General features: G+C 42.2%; 1 protein-coding gene and 1 non-coding gene across 4 annotated transcripts in view; one reads left to right on the top strand and one right to left on the bottom strand.

Moving 5' to 3' along the window:
- Positions 1-20,485, bottom strand: part of MCC (MCC regulator of Wnt signaling pathway) — a 405,732-nt gene that overhangs the window by 124,149 nt on the left and 261,098 nt on the right. The gene's annotated exons all lie outside the window — the stretch shown is intronic.
- Positions 19,759-19,869, top strand: LOC147917304 (U6 spliceosomal RNA). The gene has a single exon (XR_015552115.1). It is a non-coding gene; the product is annotated as a U6 spliceosomal RNA (small nuclear RNA).

The following is a 20,485-nucleotide window of genomic DNA, read 5'->3' as shown; positions in this document are numbered from 1 at the left end:
CCAAATCACAAAGATGTGAGAACTGCAGATGCGAGCTGTAACACAATGCAAGTGAGCCACAGACGAGAATGAAACACTGTGGTTCAAGTCCAGCTTGACAGCATTCCGGCTCCTTTCCTGTAAGGAGCTGCTTGTCCCTCAAAGGCACCCCACTCTCCCACTTTGCCTCTAGAAACCACAAAATAATAGTCATTTGGACAAGTACCTAACAGCTCAGCATTATTTTAATAAACAAAGCCTCCTTTTTTTCCCTTCTACCTACAAGGAACACATTTTATCGCATATGCCTTGACAATTTTCTCTTATAAATTGATTTAGCCCCCTTCCTGCCCGCTCCATTTCACAGGCTAACTCGGAAATTAATAAAGTATAGGGCGGGTCGTGGCAGAACTAACCAACTGCAGATGGGGGAGCTAAGGACAACGTAAGGTCTCCTACATCGGTGCTCATCTCTACCCTGCCACTGTTGTGGGACTTCTGTAACACCCTTGGAAGGGAAGCAGCAGGGAGGATAAAGAGGAGGCCACATTGGTGGGCTGATGAACAAAACTTTCCTTTGGGCACAGGTATCGGCAGCTGTTTCGGGCTTTCTCTAAACGGAAGGAGCCTCCAGTTGGGAGGCACTGTCTTCCAGACTATTATGTGTGGCTCCCAACAAATCGATGCACAGTTCTGGACCTAGCTGAATGGTGGTGACAGAGGGAGACAGTTTGGTTGGAGCTTCTGGGTAGCAATAAGGTGTTCTTTCTTCACACATTTTTGGATATGGCATTGCTTTCTTCCCATTACATAGGTTCATTTGCAAACTAAATTCCTCCTGTGCTTATAAAGGGGGAGCCACCTATTTTCCCAAGCACGTGAAGTCCAGCCTAACCATCAGTTCAAACATACCTCAGCAAAAGAGGTGACATCTACTCCTGGAGTTTCTTGTAATGTCTACACCCTCCCCAAACACTCCTTTCCTATTACCTCCTTGTAGACATAATACTAGAATGCCAACAAAAATCCCTAAAGCTGCCTTACTTTGTTTCCCGAAAGCCGAAAGGCAGTGAGCAGCAAAACTACTGAAGATTCCAAGGCTGTTTAGGCATGAAACATTTCCAACCTAGATAAAAATGTCAAAAGAAAGCCTAAATCTGGCAGTAACTAGAAATACTGCAGTTTCAACAATACAAAAACCAAAATTTACCCAAACTATTACAGCTGAGCTTCACTGCTAAAGAAGTTGACACTGTCAATCATTAGGCACAGGAGTGGAAAAAACGGTGAGTCGGCTGCCTGATATTCCGATACAGTCTCCTTAGAGGCCCATGTTGAGTCACCCTGTGAGGTAAAAATTCTGAAATGCTAATTATGAAACAGTGTTGGTGATATTATAGTTTAAATGCGAACACCATTCTGAGATGGATAAATAGGATAACAAGATCCAAAGACTCTGTGAGATAGTTTTCCCATTAATCTCAATCCAGGGTATCATTTATGAAAAATATTAAGCTTAGTTCTGGGCTCCCAGAAAAACATCACAAAAGTGAAATGGGATTATTTAGCTCCAAGGCAGAAAGGATGAAGGCAAATTAGCATGAGCTGACAGGCATTTGAGGAGCCCTCACACTGAGGGTAGTCACCAGTGTATACAGCCTGAGATAATGGGTTTACATTTCAGCATGAGGATTCAGGTTTGCTCTCACAGTCTCTCCTAGCAGTGAAGCTTGTTATGTCTTAGAAGGTACAGCCACGGCTATGGAATTCTTCTCCCGGGAAAATCTTTCGAGATGAGAATGAGTTTGTCTCTCTGAGCTAATGTGGGTGCAGTCCTGCTGGGGCGTTTACTCTACAGCCTCTGGAAATTCATTCCAGTCTGATGATTCTCTCATTTTACACCCCAATAGATGCGCTGGGGCAAAAAAAAGGTGAGTCAACACACAGAGCGATTATGGAGGGCATTTCTTTCCGTGTGCAAAGAAAAACAGGTTATTTCAAGGGAAGCATGGGCACCTCAAAGAAGCTTTTGTTTGTTTTCTTGGTTTCCAAAAATCCTGGCAATCGCGATTCTTAATAGAGCAACATTTACAGGAGCGCAGGATCCTGCTCTTCGTTCTCTGCTGCACTGTGGCCCGAGGGCTGTAGCATTTACACACCTGCAGGGCCGAGGGTGACCCAGAAAATGACTGCACCAGAAGTGGATATTTATTTAAAGTGATTGATATATAAAAGAATAGCTCCCCCTCCCTCCAAATAACAGACGAGTCAAAAATGTAAAGACAACCACCACCTTCCATTTGCAATGGAACAGATCTAAACTCCCATTAGACCTTTAAACCAATCTTTCCTGGGGCAGAGAAACCAGATCTACAACTAGCAACTTCCCCTTTCAACTGTCATCTTAAAAGAAACCACAATTATTCAAAAATTGCCTATTGTCTCAAGATGGTAAAAATTAAAAATTTAACCCACCTCATTCCAGATATTACATTCTTTTGGGCAAGAGATTTATGTTCACAAAGAAAAAGTGGGAACATATCAAATCATATCTTGGGAAAACACAGAGCCTGGGAGTATCCTCGTAAAGCAACAAGGTTAAGCTGACTTTTCTTTAGTCATTTCACACACCCAGTGCGATAGTAAACCGCAGGCATGCCACAGCAAGCCTATTTGCAGCTTACACACTGTTCATGCTCACATCAACCTGGCAACTGGAGAGCCTTAAGGAATTGATAACTAAAATGCGGAGTGTTAAAATTTTGCTGAAAATGTGCTCTTTTTTCCTAATAAATTCCAGATGTTGAGTACCTTCATATCCATTTAGACCAGTGTTTTACATGATCTGTTCTTTGAAACCTTTTGAAAAAATATACTTGCATTTCTTTCTCCCACTGTATTGTACGGACAAAAATGCAGTTATTCACATACTTTAAAAAAAACAAAAAAAGATCAGCTATGCCCCATAAGTTAAATGATTTCCACAGAAAAGCGTTTCATAGGGTATACAGAATGATAAATCTGTGCTATGAAGGATGATAATATAAAGCAGACCTCGCCTATGGTGAGTTCAAATTCCAGAATATACCATATGCACAAAATTCCTGCGGTTTCTGGAACTCTGAATCTCCAAGTTTAAATAGTGGGCGCAGGCCACAGCAACCCATGCTTTTCTGCTGTGTCCATGGATTTTTTATTAAGCCCTCCTAGTGGGGTGGGGGTGGGGGAGAAGAGAGCAAACAGATTGGAGGTGGGGAGGGGAAGGCAGGGCAGGGGCAAAAGACGAGGCAAGGCTAATCCCACGTACTGCATTTTACCCATTAAAGTCTGTAAAGCAAAGACCCCCTGAATTTGGGCTAGTCCAGTAGCAACAGTTTACGCAGGCTTCAGCCCCCATAATATCCACCAGCTCTCCTGCAGGCGTCCAACTGAAGCAATCAATCCATGTAAAGATTGTGTTGGCTGAGCAGACAGAGTTGTAAGACAAGCCCCCTGTGCCTTCCCCTCCCCAATCCCCTGCTGGAGAGCATCCCTCCTGTATAGAAATCTTGGAACTGCCACTGTCCCCGATGCCTGCCCTCTGTCCTGGGGAGAGGTGGAGAGGAGATGGTGATTTGCACTGCTCTTGCTGTTTTGTGGGTAAGAAGGGAAAAGGATCAGGGAGGGGGAGAAAGAATCAATCCGAAGGGCAGGGGGAAGGGGAAATAGAAGGATATGCCGTATACATGGAGGCAGCCATTAATTCTGAAGGAAGCCAAGAAACCTAGAAGGACAAAGGAAAATAAGCAGAAGATAATTAGGAATTAGCATTATAGGTTAAAAAAAATGGGTCCTTTGAACGACATCTTGCAGGACCATTCCTGCACCTAAATACATCAAAGCCTTCATCTTGCATCATCTCCTGTAATGCTGTCCCCACGCCCTCCCAGCCAAGCACACGGAGGAGCATTCAAGCTTAGATAATTGCATGGAGTTGAGCTGTGGACCGAGAAACAGCTTGAGGTTGTTCTCAAAAAAGAATTCTCTCATTCAGACCCTGTCAAACTGCTCAGGTGCAGAGCCAAGGGGGTTAATGTTCAAGTTCAGAAACTCTGTGCGGGTCACATTCTGGCCACGGGGAGACACGAGGGTGGGTTTCTTAAAATTCATCGACTTGTCCTCTTTCCCGTGACAGGTCACCTTTTGACCTGCTGGGGGATGACCTGGGAGAAAAACAGAAAGCTCTGCAGCCAGGCACTCCTGTGTGAGTGTAGGAAACAATCAGAGGGCTGTCTAGAAAACAAAATGCCTCATTTCTTTAATGGTGGCTATTCAGGCAGCAAGAGGCAATTCAGGGACCGGACAGCCAAGTGCACTGCTTTGGGAGATCGGCATAAATGGTATGTTTCTAGTCTGCTCTAGCATTTATGCATTGCCCAACTTCACTTTGGTTAAATAAAATACTTTCTTTTGGGGATGGCAAGTGCATGACACCTCAGCGATGGCTACCACGATAGAATTAGATGGATCTACCCCACGTAGCACAACTCCAATGTAAAAGTCTTAGGATTTTTAATAAGTTGCACAAATGGGTTTTATTATTTTCTTTTGAAAGGACAAGATCATTGGCAGGTCTGGTCTTCATGGAAAGAAGTAATTAATGTGGTGTCTAAACTAAATTTTTTCTTTCTTTCTTTACAGCAACTACTTCTTTTAAAACATGGACAAATAGAGCCATGTACTTGGTTCCAGCATTTCTCTCATCTTTTTTCCCTTTTCTTCAATGGACTTTATTTCTACCCCATGGCAGAAACATCCTTCTCTTGTAGAATTGGGCAGTGTACCATTTTCCCACCTCTCAGGCAGGAAGCTATATTTCCGAAAATTTCTGATAAACCACAACCGCATGAATGGTGGGAAACTCCGTGGCTTTTTTTGTGTGTGCCTATAATTAAAGTACCTCAGGGCCCCGTTTCTGTCTACCCCCACCCACTCCTATTTCCTTATATGTTCTGTGGAATCTAATCTCTACCCTACCTATCTCCCAGGGGTACTGGGAAGAGGGGGAAATGTTTATATGTGTTGTATGTTATAAGCACCATAAAAATGTTAGTTATAATATATGATACAGTTCAAGGTGGTATTTACTGACTTTTATACTTAACTCCCTTTACTCGGGTCCTTAAAATTCATCTCAAACACACTTTATTATGCTTGTCTCTGTTTATAAAGTTTGGCAAGAAGTCATATTATGGACTGTAGCCTCTTTGTTAAAGGAGTCAGTAGTTACAGCATAAGCAAGCACCGCTGATGGGTTCTGCTCCCACAAAGGAGCACTGATCTTTTTTTTTTTTCGTGAGGAAGATCAGCCCTGAGCTAACATCCATGCCAATCCTCCTCGTTTTGTCTGAGGAAGACTGGCCCTAGCTATCTTCTTTCACTTCATATGGGACGCCGCCATAGCATGGCTCAACAAGCAGTGCATCGGTGCGCGCCTGGGATCCGAACTGGCGAACCCGGGGCCGCCGCAGCGGAGCGCGTGCACTTAACTGCTTGCGCCACCGGGCCGGCCCTAGGACCACTGATCTTTAAGGACAAGATTTGAAATTCGAGGGTCAGGATTCAGATATTGCCAAATCACTCTCAATATCTTTACACTAATAGGAGTCGCCTAAAGTAAAGGGTGGGTGTTTGGCTTCCAAACCTGGGATTTCTGCATCCTGAACTGAGACTTCATTAAGTGCTGGCTATGAGAGTCCCTAGAGCTTTGGCTTCAAATATGCTGGGTGCCCTTCTGAACCATTTCTGTTTTGCAGAGGCATTTGGCCATGACCTCATCAAATCACAGGAAGTGAGTTCCTGGAAGTTCACTCAGATACCTGTCTTCAGCCCAAAACATCTAACCACAACTGTGTATGTCTACAAGGAAGTTCCCGAGACAGATTCTGCAGAGCATAACCACAGCGTGGTACAAGATAATTTACCATCAGACAGGGAGCCATATTCTGACTCTACAGACTAAAGGAGGAAGCACAAAAAATAGAGCTGTTTCATCATTCTAGTGCTGATTAGCCTGCATTTCTGCCCCAAAATGTATTAAGCTTCAGTCTGGCAATTAGCTGACAAGGGCAAAAATGCACAGACAAGCAGAAGGTGGAAACCCCCTTAACCCAGAAAACGTAATTGGTGGCTCTGGGTCCATATCATTTCACAGTGGTTACTGGGCAGCCTCCAAGAAAAAAGGCAGTTATGGCAAAGGAATTCTCCAGAAATTGTGAGATTTCAAGGCACAGAGAGCTTCAGAGATAGCCACCTATCACACCAGGAAGTCCTGGAACTCATCAGTAACTGACACTGTTGCAGGAAGTCCTGCCTAAGGAAGGCTCTCCCTTCCCTGCCCCCATGATCAATCTACCATCTGCTGAAATTTTTGACCTAGAAAGAGTAAAATGGAAAGTTATCCAAATGCTGGTTGACTGGCTTCAGGTACTATGGGTGCCTTGGGAAAGAAAAGAATTATTATTTAGGGAAAGGAATCTGTACGAGAACACATTGGACACTTTTCTCCACTCAAGGAGTGGAAGACAACACAGACACATACCAGTGGACAGTTCATACCAAATGAACATAGTTCAGCTCAAACTATCCAGACACCTGACTTCATACTGATGACCAAGTTCCACTAAAAAATGGGACAGCATTCAGAGCTGACTGGCACAGCTTCTGTCCATGTGACCACAAAACAACACAGGTAAGCATCTCAGGCATCAAAACCACCTCTTTAAAGTTATTTAACAGCCTAGGTCAGGTTTTAGAGGTTGTTACAGCTATTTAGCTTCTTCAGCAATTCATTTGGATACAGAATACGCTTCATTTTCTTTTCACATTACATGTGGTCAGCTATTTCCTACAGCTTCATAGCTGAGAAATCTTTACTTTCCATGTACATCTCTTCCCCTTCTAAGTAACCTTGTTTGAATAAAAAGGAGTAGGGGTGGAAAATGTAAGATTTTGCTCTTTCCCTACACCTTTTAAACATTGACAAAACCCAGAACAAACCAGGCTACAAGAAAGAAGACCCCATCTATGGCCATCTGTCTATCTTAACATAATTATCTATGTGCTGGATGCACCATAATTTAACCAGCAACCAAGTATTGGATGTGTAACCAATTTTCCTTGCATATAATGCTGCAATGAAGAACATTAGGACAAATTCCTAGAAATGAAATTATTTTGCCAAAGCTTCTGAGTGTGAGATTGCCTCCTCCACAAAAACTATTGTAATATACACTTATGCAGCTGTTATCTATTTTGCTTTCCTCCCCACAATTCTAGATATATTATTTAAATAATTCTTTTGCTAATACAGTTCCAAGATGACTTTCAGGCTTCATTTCCTTGATTATTTGAGGTTGAACTTTTTTCATAAATTTATTGGACATGTGGCTTTATTTTTTAATTGCCTGTTCATGTTCTTTGCCCATTTTGACAGGATGTTGACTTCTTAGAGTTTGATGTGTATTACAGATATCAACCTTTCACCATATATATTGCAAATATTCTTTCCCAGTTGGCTGTTCACCTTTTAATTTATATAGCATTTTTTGACATCTATATATTTTATATTTTTATGTTATCTCCATAAATCTTTTCCTTTACAGATTTTTCCCTCTGCTTTTTGTTTAGAAAGTCCTTCTCCACTCAGATCAGATAAATAGTTACCTATATTTCTTTCATTGTGATTTTTTTTAATGCAGTCATTTTTAAATCTTTAATCCATCTGGAATTTCATTGTATACATAAATTACAAATCTAACTTTGTTGTTTTTATTTAGTATTTGTCTTATTACTACTGAATAGTTAAACCATTTCTACTGTTCTTATATGTAGCCATTATCACATAACTAAATCCTTTTTTATATTATTTTAAATGACAGTATTATGTTTAATGTTGCATTAGTGTAAAATCTCCCCTTTGCTTTTCAAAAATATTTTGGCTGTTTATTCTTCCAGATAAACATAAAATTATTGTTAAGATTTTTAAACATCTCATGGTGCTGTGGATCAGAACATCATTGAGTTTCTACTCTCCCCTCAGTCAGTGTAGTATGTATAAGAGTGAATCCCCTAACATGGGCATTTCATTTATCAATTGTAATTTCCTTCATAGTGGCTCTCTTTAACCTAGACTCAAATTCCTTGAGGACAAACACAATGTATGTTTTGTTCCTCAGTGTATTCGATTCCTAGCAGCTAGTACAGTACAAACACATATAGTTACTGAATTAATGAAATCAAAGTGACCTAGAACATTTATCTTGAATATCTTTAATATCTCTAACCCCAAATAGCTAAAAAAGCATTGTAACTCTGAACGCACTTGGGGCGTGTAAACTGAGCCAAGGTATACAAGGGATTTATAGGCCACGGCACCCAACTCTGACTAAAGGCATAACCAACTCCAAAGATGAAGACCTTCCTTCATTACTGCAATAGCAACATACAGGACAAAGGAAAGTGGATGGTAACACTGGGGTAGATTAAGATGACCTAAATTCAACAGATAGGAATTCACGCTCGAGAACTACAGAAACTTCACTAGAGTGAAGTCCACTGTAATCATTGCCTTGGAGGAGTAGAGGGGTCAGCAAACTACATTTAAAAAGTCCTAGACCCAATGCTAAGAGAGATTTAGGACATTTAAAAAGCAATGGCCCAGGACAGGGGTCGGTCAATAGAGAAGCAACCTAGGTCAAAAAGATGGCCTCAATCAGTCTTCCTGATCTGTCTTCTTCCCAATGTCTTGCTGAAGGGACTCAAATAATAAAAATCAACCTGCTGGTAGAGGCTGAAAGAAATAATGGTGACTCGTGACTCGTATCACCTGCATTCTTTATGACACCTAGCGAGCATCTCTTTGATCTAACAACTTACTAGTTTGGGGATATATTTACAAAGATATTTACTGTAGCACTGTAATAATGACAAAAACTAAACTCAACAACTAAAACACACAAGTACCTATCTACAGGGGAGTGAATGAACGAACTGTGGCATATCTACATTTTGCAGCTGTGAAAAAGAGTGAGATCTATTGGAGACCTTAGAGAGAAACCCATGATATATTGCTAAGCTAAAGAAAAAATTAAGGGGCCAGCCTGGTGGCGTAGTGGTTAAGTTCGCATGCTCCACTTTAGTGGCCTGGGGTTCGCAGGTTCAGATCCCAGGCACGGACTGATGCACTGCTTATCAAGCCATGTTGTAGCAGCGTCCCATATAAAGTAGAGGAAGACGGGTATGGATGTTAGCCCAGGGCCCATCTTCCTCAGCAAAAAGAGGTGGATTGGCAATGGATGTTAGCTCAGGGCTAATCTTCCTCACCAAAAAAAAAAAAAAAAAAAAAATCGATTAAAATTATCTAGTCTGATCTACTTTTATAAAAAGGTTCATCACATATATAAATATTTGTGTATTTTATATGAGATAGATGGGTATTGAAGAATATACATTAAGTTGTTAACATGGGTTAAGGAGGGAGGTGGAAATATATGGGAGGGAAAGGAACTGACTTGGCTTTTTCATGGTATACTTCTATGTCATTTGACTTCTTAAAATGGGCATGCACAGTTCTTGTGCCTTGAAAGACTAATAATTATTTTTGAAAAATAACTAGACGTGTCAACAAATTTTGAAAAATGGATATGTACAATGCAAATGTAAAATTATCTCAGAATTATCAAATGTAGAACAAACAAAATAATGAACCCCATTAGAACATACTTGAGACAGTCAAGCTTTGATGACTCAAAGCTGGAAAGAGGTACTGCAATTAGTTTTCCTTTGATTTCAGGGACTTACTTATTCTGCTTATCTCAAGACAGAGCTAATAGACCAAATGGTTTTGAAAGGTCCTAAATGGTTCTCAACGTTTGGGTATATTCCAGGAAGACTAAGTTAATTTAGCTATTCACAGATTGGTACATTTGACGGGGAAAATGCAAATCAGATTACTGTAGTTAGTGTTCGATTAGCCACTCAAACTGGAGGGGAAGCAGTGACAGATAAGTAGAAACAATGCTGCAGCCGCCATAATTTATTTCATGTTTGAAAGCCTTGTTCAACTTGCTCAGGAAAATATTTAGGAGGTTGTATGAGGTTGCAAATTCACTGGAGTACCCCAAGGGATAAATTAAAGACCAACTACATGATATTCCTTATAATATACTCTACAATATAGTCAACTCTAAGGAAGAGATAAAATGGTCCCCAGTCAACCATCCCTAGAGTACTTTTCATGGATGTTTTCAACCTGTGGGTCATGACCCATGAACAAGTTTAGAAATAAATTTAGTGTGTTGTGATCAGCATGGGTCTAGATAAAACAAAAAGTTTGAAAACCACTGCCTTATATACCCCCTTTTTCCTGCCCTCCTCCCTATACCACCTACTCCCAGCCGGCAGGAGCAAAACGCTTTCTCTCAAGTCTGCATAGCCACATCCTATGCTAATTTTCAAGGAGCTGATTTTGACACATTAAAAAAAAAAAAAAAAAAAAGTCAAGTTCAAGTATCCATTAGAAAACTCAAGAGATAATTCTATTTTCTCCACCTCTCAACAAAGTGTTTGTTATAATGGGGAAGTGGCTTTGCCTTCAGATTTCTCCCTGAGAAATAGTTCCTAAATTCCCTTTTCTTGTATATTAAAATGCCACTTAAGGGGCCGGCCCCCTGGCTTAGTGGTTAAGTGCGCGTGCTCCGCTGCTGGCGGCCTGGGTTCGAATCCCCGGCGCACACCAACGTACTGCTTGTCTGGCCATGCTGAGGGGGCGTCCCACATACAGCAACTAGAAGGATGTGCAACTATGACGTACAACCATCTACTGGGGCTTTGAGGAGAAAAAAGGAACAAAAAAAGGGAGGAGGATTGGCAATAGATGTTAGCTCAGCGCCGGTCTTCCTCAACAAAAAGAGGAGGATTGGCATGGATGTTAGCTCAGGGCTGATCTTCCTCACAAACAAAACAAAACAAAACAAAACGCCACGTAAGAATAAGGGGGATTACAACAACAAAGTTATAATGCCAGGATCAGGCTAGGTTCCTAAGGATTGCATGAACAGCTGTAGAACAGAGAGGAAATGTGCCTTGAGTGCAACAGCTAGTAAACCCTCAAATCTGAAAAGTTTCTTCTTACAGCTGTGCTGCTTGCACTTGGAATTCCCAAGACTACTGTTGCCAGCAGAATTCTCAGGGTAAATGACATTGACTACTGAAGCTCTAGCATGTGCCTCACACACAAAAGTAAAACACTGATCTCCAATCCAATAGCCATGGGTGACAGGTCCCTTGTGCTCAAGACCTGTACATCCAAGCTGCCTATCAGACCTCTGTACCCAGAGGGTCACACTCAACATACTCCAAACTCAACCTGCCTTCTTCCCTTGCAAGCCATCCCACCCCACACATCCACCATGCTGCTCTGTTACCTGCTTCAACTAAATGAACAAGTGCCAAGAGCCAGGCTCTATGTGCCCGTTTGCCTAGCCAGAGACTCGGGCATCCTTTTGAACTCTTCCTCCTTCTTCCTCATTCTTATCATTAATTTCTGTTGATCTTACCTCACAAGTATCTCTGGAAACTGTCCACTCCTCCCCATGCTTGCCATCATTATTCTAGCTCAGCACACCACTGCTCACCTGGATTGCAGCAACAGTGTTTTAACTGGTTTTCCTGCTCTAGCCCTCTCTCCAAATCGTTCTCCAAAGCCAGAGCCAATACTCTAAGTGCAATTCTGTGTATATCACTTCTCTTGTTAAAAGATAAATATAAACAAACAACAACAACAACAACAACCCTTCAATAGCCACTGAATAGACTCTACCCTCAAGTAGAGTCAAAATTTCTCAACTTGGCCTAAGGACCAAGCTCCCCCACTCTAAGCTATCATCTCTGGCCATACTGAACCAACTGCAGTTCTCCAGATAAGTCACGATCCCCCCACCCTGCCCCCCTCCCCACTTAACTCCATATCTCACTCAGGTGGCCTCAGAAAGGCTTTTTGAACCCTGGTAGGCACCGCTCCCATGTGCCCTTCCTCATTCCTATCACAGCACCTATCACACTACCCAACGGCTACGTATCTTGGGTCTCTTCCACCAGCTCTGTAAACTCCTTGAGGAGCGGGATTGCGTCTGACTCGTTTATAACACCCAGCACTGTACCCAGCACAATGTTAAGTACTGAATACATACATGTTAAAGATGAACATTAATCAGATCCTCTGTTTGGGGCAAAGGGAACTGTGGAAAAACTAAGCCAAGTATTGGAGGTCATTGTGTCATTTGCACAATTATACAATGCGGACTTTCAGCAGTAGTTAGGAAACCATAAAAGCTCTGAGGTGCACAAGGATGGAAAACCTAGAGCTAGAGGGTCATGTAATGCAATCTAAAAACAAAAAAAGCATTAAAATCAACTATATGTCTGCTTATGATTATAAAAAGTGTCAACATTAAGTATATTTTACCTTTAAAACCACTTTATATAAAGAAATTGCACAAAAAATATCACAATTGTAATAGCTATTAGATTTCTCCATGGCCCTTCCTATTTTTATCCACACATTTGTGTTTTCCGTTAAATAGCTGTAATCCTAGCATACATATATTGCTAATTTAGTGTTATTCTGTATAGGTTTCCCCAAGTGGGTACACAGTCTTTGTATTCATAATTTTAATGATTGAGTAAATGCCACTAGGTAAACACATTATAATCTTCTTAATCATATTTAGGCAGTTTCTTTTTTTTTTGTGAGGAAGATCAGCCCTGAGCTAACATCCATGCCAATACTCCTCTTTTTGCTGAGGAAGATCGGCCCCGAGCTAACATCTATTGCCGGTCCTCCTCCTTTTTTTTTCCCCCTTTTCTCCCCAAAGCCCCAGTAGATAGTTGTATGTCATAGTTGCACATCCTTCTAGTTGCTATATGTGGGACGTGGCCTCAGCATGGCCGGACAAGCTGTGCATCAGCGTGCGCCCGGGATCTGAACCCGGGCCGCCAGTAGCAGAGTGCGCGCGCTTAACCACTAAGCCACGGGGGTGGCCCCCAGGGAGTTCTAATCTTTACTAATTTAAATAACGCTAAAACAGATACGTAAAACAAATATATAAAATTTCTTTTTCAAATTGGAACAGAATTTTTTTCTCATTTTAGAGGATTATTTCATTACCTGAAAGAACCTGCAAAGAATGCATGTCGCGGATACTGTCCACATGAACAATATTCAAAATAGTGACTAGTGGGGGCTGGCCTGGTGGCATAGTGGTTAAGTGCGTGCGCTCCACTTTAGTGGCCCGGGGTTCACAGGTTCGGATCCTGGTCACAGACCTACGCACGGCTCATCAAGCCATGCTGTGGCAGGCATCCCACATATAAGACAGAGGAAGATGGGCACAGATGTTAGCTCAGGGCCAATCTTCCTCAGCAAAAAGGAGGATTAGCAATGGATGTTAGCTCAGGGCTAATCTTCCTCACCAAAAAAAAAACCCACAAAAAACCAAAAGTGACTTGTATAATTATGGAAAAAGGGGTTTGCAAATCAAAACACATGACTGGTAGACAAAGAGCGATGAGCAAGAAAGGAAGCTGTGAGCGGTGATGGAGAAGACTTGAGAAGGGCAGAGATGCTGCTGAAATGGATAAGGATAAGCAGGAATTGAGATAGGCAAGGCGCAAGTGAAATGTGTTCCCGAAAGACATGAGAAAAGCAATTTTGAGTTACTCATAGTTCTCAGACAGTTAACTAAGACTCTACCCTTCAGCTGTCCCTGATCAGATTCAGGACATCACAGTGGTAAGTGGATCATCTCCATATCTCTGAGAACACAGAAGCTCTTCCAGTAAGGTGGCTAGGTGCCAGGTTTAAACATCAAAGCTGTGACTGACAGCAGAGGATTTTGACCTTTTTCCAATAGCTGGGGGACTAAAAGGCAAGAGGAGAAACAGCAAACCAGGGGAGAAATGGCTACCAAGGGCAGAAAATTTATTTATGAGGGACTTTTTGAGGAGGAGATCCAAAGGAACAGTAGAATCTCAACCCACTCTGCCCCTGACAAGTGGTCACTCAATAATACTCCCTCCCTACCCCTAGGTCTGGCCCTTGCAGTGACAGCTAAACTTCTGCCAACAGCCTGATTCCTCAGTAGGCATCCTATAATTAAAATCTGATTCAGCACTCATGTAAATATTATTTCTCACAAGCCGTCATCTTCTATCATTCTTGTGCTAACCTCAACAATTTTCCCACTCCACTTCCACTTTCAAAGAATAATAAAATCCTCCTAGAAATCTCCTTCTTAATTAATATGCTGTTTTCTTTTCCTCCCAGCCTAGTAGAACGGATCCAGCTCTAATGGAAGGAAAAGGGATCTGAAGTCTCCTTGCAGACACACAGCTGTGGTCTTAAGTCATTACAGTCCTATTTCTATCTGTTCCACTTATTTGATCAAAAAACCTTATAACAATATTTATACATCCTCTAAGAAGCCAGGTTACTGTTAAGACTTGAATTCAGCAGACCTTAAAAATAAGAGGAAAAAATGGTCAAGTCATACTTTACTGTTAAAAATGCTATATATCTCACGCACCATTCCCCACCCCCACGCCTCTTCTGTGCCTCATTCAATATCCTACAGAGACCCTTTAAGAACACAGTCTGTGCTTTCAGCTATAACTGACATCCCTGTAAATCCATGTAATGTTCAGAAAATAAATCCACTGCTCTCTGCTGCCCATATAGCAACATTAATCTTATGAACAGTACTACAGAGCACCCTCCCCTCTTCCTCTCCTCCCATCCCCTCCATCTGTTTTAAGTAGGGCAAGTATTTTACTCATGTTAATTGTTCTGACAGATGAGGATCAACACTGCTTTAATCCATTTGCAGCCTAGCACTGGGTACATTTGTCTTCTCAAATGCTGTTAGCGGCAAGTACACTGGCTGTTAGTAACATGAGACCTACTTCAGGGCAATGCTCAGTACTCTTAAGTGACTGGCTCTACATTCCTTATTGAGGGAATCCAAGGGAAATTCTTCCCCAAACTGGTTCCAAGTTTTCTCCTTGCTATTGTGGTTGTGTTTTGATCCTTTAAAAACAATACATAGTAGGATTTTATTAAATTAAGACTAAAGCGAATCGATTTCTATTGATTTCTTTTAAAATGTTAGTGTCTTCTCATTTACCAATTAATCATATGCAAGTTCTCTAAAAGGCAAAAGGATGCAGCCAAATTCAGTAGATTTTTACTATAAAATCCGACAACCTGGGTCCAGCCCAGTGGCATAGCAGTTAAGTGTGCACGCTCCGCTTCAGTGGCCGGCCCGGGGTTCACAGGTTTGGATCCCGGGTGCACACCGACGCACAACTTGTCAAGCCATGCTGTGGCAGCGTCCCACATAAAATAGAGGAAGATGGGCACGGATGTTAGCCTAGGGCCAATCTTCCTCAGCAAAAAGGGTAGGATTGGCATCCGATATTAGCTCAGGAATAATCTTCCTCACCAAAAAAAAAAATCGACAACCCAATTAGGAACTGTGTGCATTTTGCAAGATATGCCACCTATTTGTAACTCACACTGGGAAACATTAGAGCCAAGGCCTGTCAGTGTTGACCACAGCATGAGCCTTAGACATAGGCACACCTGGATTGAAATCCCAGCTCCACCACTTTTCACCTCCACACTCAGCTGCCACGCGTACCGTGAGAATCACATGATTTAGCACATTTAACACATCCAGCCCAATATTGTCCCTAGCTGAGGGTGTGTTCACTTAAGCTACTGATAGGCATACCCAAGCCTTGGTTCTGAATTACCTGAAAAGGTAGCTTCATATGATATGCTAAATATTTCCTAGACATTTCTACTCCTATCCCAAAAGCGTAGTCAAAGAGGACTTCTATAGAGAATGAAGACAGTGGCCTGACACCCTCCTCCCCCAACTTTAGGACAGATGAAGCTCGTCACCCTGTCCTCCCTGAGCAGTATGTCTTCACTAGTGTCTGGACTCCACCGGCCCATCTCCGCAGCTTATCCCCAATGTGGTTCTGAATTTGCCATTTTCTCTTTCCTAATGCCTCTGTCTATAGGTCATATTTCTATTTCCTCTTCAATTCCATCCTCTGTCTCTTGTGCTTTCAATTTAATAACCTTATACATTTCAAATTTTCAGTACAGTGCTTCCAGCTCAGAAATCTAATGAAGAAAAATAAATATGGTATGACTCAGATTTATGGAATATATTGCATAGGGAACCCTTTGGCAAAACTCACCTGTTACCCCCTCACAGGCAGGACTAACAATTTCCTCTTTCTTCCCCTCACCCCTCTGCTTTCAGCCCTGTTCAAGCTATGTTGGTGAGATGAGAATAGACAGACAGAATATTCTTCCAGCTTGCAGGAGTTTGCAGGCTCTGTCTTCTTCAACTTCCAAGTAACGGGGTTGCCCATGGTCAGCTGCTTAACAAAAATTCCTATTACAGACATGAGAAATGCTTATGCCAGCCCTTTTTGCCCAAAATGAACATACATTTGCAGATATGTTAGGATTTCAACAGTGTAAAAAAGATCAATGTTTTTTGGCTATACAATAGATAATATTAAAACATTAATGGTAAATATATCTGGACACAGGATTCTAGGTATTTGGGTTTTAGTATTTTTTCTGACATCTTATATTTTACATGATGGGTATGAATTACTTTTCTATTCAGAAAAAAACTATAATTATGTCATTTATGTCCTGCCTATCCCCACTCAGCACCCTACTTTGCAAGCCATCACTAACCCTGTTTATAATTTAATCTAAAATGATCCTGAGTAGGCACCTCTAATTTTGAAGAGGCAAAGGTTCGACTTAATCATATTATTTTTTAAAGATTTTTTTTATTTATTTATTTTTCCCCCAAAGCCCCAGCAGATAGTTGTCTGTCATAGCTGCACATCCTTCTAGTTGTGGTATGTGGGACGCGGCCCCAGCATGGCCAGAGGAGCGGTGCGTCAGTGCGCACCCGGGATCCGAACCCGGGCCGCCGGCAGCACAGTGCGCGCACTTAACCGCCAAGCCACGGGGCCGGCCCTTAATCATATTATTAAATTAATATAGCAGTACCCTAAACGCCTACATGCATTCTTCTAAGCTTTAAGTTTTATATTGAGACCAATAAATGTCTACATGAACTGATGGCGCCCAGTTCAAACAACTCAGTTTAAACCACCAGAAATAGACAATTTAGACTGCTGCCAAATTTAGACAATTCCTAAAGATGGATTTTGATGGGAAGCTTTGATTCCCAAGAAGCAATTTTCTTGGTTCTGCTAACAGAATATGTCGGGATGCACATAGGCCTCTTTAAGACCATATTGGGCAAATTTTAGACCAGCACTATTTGTCAGAATACCATGACCAGCCTTGAAATGCCCTGACTAGAATTTAGAAATGGCTTCTGGTGAGCTACACTTTTACTGGGACTCAACGGAGTTTAGCTTGGCTGTTCTGTTGTTTATAATCACTGAAGTCAATATTTAAGAAAATAAAACATACGTGAACTCCAAAGACTAAGCTGATAGCATTCAACAAAACTATCTTGCATCTACAACTATAAAATGGAATGTACATGAGAGAGAATGCATGGCAGCCTTAGCTATATTCTCACTGTGCACTGCTGTCTGAAGAGTGGAGTCAAATCTGACTTTGTTCTCTGAATCTCAGTTTACTCAGCTACAGAATGGGATAACTAGCCCCCCTGAGAGGATGCAGTGAGAGGACATGTACAAATGAATGGAAATAGTAACAGTTGGCAAATGTGGGGTGTTGGGCTTATAGTATTAACCACAAAAGGCAAACCTCAAACCAAAATGAAGATCATCCACCTGGATAGTTCCCTTTTTCACATGGAAAAGTCACAGTTCCAAAACTAAAATTGCATTAAAAAAAAAAAAAAAGACAATGAAACCAGCTCCTGGTCATTGTGCCAAAGGATGAGCAGTCTCACTGCAGCCCTGCAGTGCCCCGCCCAGGGCTTGCAGCAGTCACCATGCAGGCCTGGCACTCTCCACAGGACCCAGTTCCTGTCAGCGGTGGCTCATCGGCATCATCAGTTGTTTGCTAACAACCCCGCCCAAGGCCCTGATGCAGTTACAAGATAGAGACACACCATATTCCATGTCAGCTCACTGGATTCCGCTAGAAGCGTCCTCGTGTGTTTATAAGGTAACAGCCACAGCGCTCTTCTTCACTGGGCTTACTCCTCATCTATCAATTTAGTTTCTACATTAGGAAAGCTCCCTCCAATTGAAATGCTTTTAAGGACGTTTTTACAGAAGAGAAGGAATTCAACTGCCTTATACACACGATAGAGAACTTCTTCATTCAGCTAGCGTTTACTGGATGGCTTATGTGAAAGGTGCTCTTTAGCCATCCACAGCTTGAAGTCTGTTCTTCCATTACAGCACTCAAGCCAGACCCAGTGTTATAGTGCAGTTCATTGGGCACAGATCCTTTTTGCTAACTAGATGGTAAGTGATTCATTCAATATATATATACTTGGGAACATTCTGGGCACCAGGCATTCTGTTATGTATGGAAATAAAAGACTGATAAGACGCTCTCCAACTTCAATAGGTAAGAACTCAGAAAGCTACATGGAAACACTCACATGAAAATGTTAAAGTGCTTGATACCTCCTTTCACTATACAACATACATCACAGTGAGCTTTATATTTACATGGCAGTCTCCATACCCAGCGGTGAGCTCCTAGACTGACCTATTTCAGTTCCTAGCACAATGCCTGGCACACAGCTGGCACTCCTTGTGTGTTCATCCAATGAAGACTTGACAATCTAGATAACAGAAAGGTGTATACCCAATAACCATGCTGTCATAGGAAGCTTGTGATAAGGGCCATGGTTCAAGTCCCAATAATGCGCCATCGACAGCACAGGAGAGCTGCATGCAGTTCCCATTGGAGGTGATTTAGGAAGATTTTATTGGACAGTGGGCATGTGGGCTAAGCCTGGAAGTAGGATTTCAATAGGTAGAAAGAGAGAGAGAAGGGGGGGAAGGCGTCCAGGTGGGTAGAACAGCTTAAATGAAGGCATCATATGATTTATATTGGGTACACAGCTGCCAGAAGATAGGCCTTACGAGGTTGGGGCTCTGGATCTCTCAGTGGCCCCATCTGCTCCTTATTGTTACTGATGTAAAAGGCTGGAGGCTGCTCTAGTGGCCAAAATGCAGGTCCCTTACACTCCTGAGAGAAAGGCTCTGTCTGATGCAAACTGGAGAGAGGTTTGAAAAGTTTAAGCAGCGTGTGTTTGTGTGTGTGTGTGTGTGTGTGTGTGTGTGTGTGTGTGAGGGAGACAGAGAGATGGATAGAGACAGAGAAACTGAAAGATTTTTCCTTCATAGTGTTTCTCTAAATTTCCATGTTTTCAATACATCACTCCTTTCAAATCTCTTTTCTTCTTTTAGGTAACAGGTTGGAGAAAACTGTAAAACTACTCTTAAAAACACTCTTTTGTGCTCACTTTGGCAGCATGTATACTAAAATTGTAACAATAAAGAGAAGACCTGGCCGGCTCCGTGGCTTAGCGGTTAAGTGTGCGCGCTCTGATGCTGGCGGCCCGGGTTCGGATCCCGGGAGCGCCCCGAGGCACCACTTCTCCGTCCAACGTGAGGCCGAGTCCCACGTACAGCAACTGGAAGGATGTGAACCTATGACATACGGCTATCTGCTGGGGCTTTGGGGGGAAAAAACTGAATAAATAAAATCTTAAAAAAAAAAAAAAGAGAAGACCAGCATGGCCCCTGCGCAAGGATGACATGCAAATTTGCGAAGTGTTCCATTTTTTTTTTTTTTTTGGTGAGGAAGATCAGCCCTGAGCTAACATCCATGCCAATCCTCCTCTTTTTGCTGAGGAAGACTGGCCCTGGGCTAATATCTGTGCCCACCTTCCTCTACTTTATATGGGACGTCGCCACAGCATGGCCTGACAAGCGGTGGGTCGGCGCGCACCCAAGATCAGAACCCGGGCTGCCAGCAGCGGAGCGCGTGCACTTAACCACCACGCCACGGGGTCAGCCCCGCGTTCTGTTTTTTTAATAGTGAAAGATTTGTGAGATGGTACCTAGCAGTGCCTAGATATAAATAAGTTCCAATCTTCATCTACATTATATATCACTTTTTTATAACTAGAAAATCACTGCTGTGACTTATTATTTGTATAAATATGTTTTATTTAAAAGGTAAAAATGAAGTCACTAGCAGTACACAGGCTGTCTGTGCTGTGTCTGGGGAGTGGTATGCACCAGGCTCTGAGGAAGCCAGCATTCCGTGGATTCGAGGGATCCACTGAGACTTAGGGCAGTCAGGGCTTCAGCTGGACCTCGAAGATGCTGTCCAGGAGATCCTTGACATTTCTGGGAGACAAATCCCCAGATCTTGTAAGTGTCTGATCACAGACCACTT

This window comes from Ceratotherium simum, chromosome 4 (assembly GCF_057802395.1).
Source record: "Ceratotherium simum simum isolate JZ-2026a chromosome 4, ASM5780239v1, whole genome shotgun sequence".
Lineage (NCBI taxonomy): Eukaryota > Metazoa > Chordata > Mammalia > Perissodactyla > Rhinocerotidae > Ceratotherium > Ceratotherium simum.
Note: the sequence above shows the minus strand (reverse complement) of the source record. Positions and strands in the feature narration are given on the sequence as shown.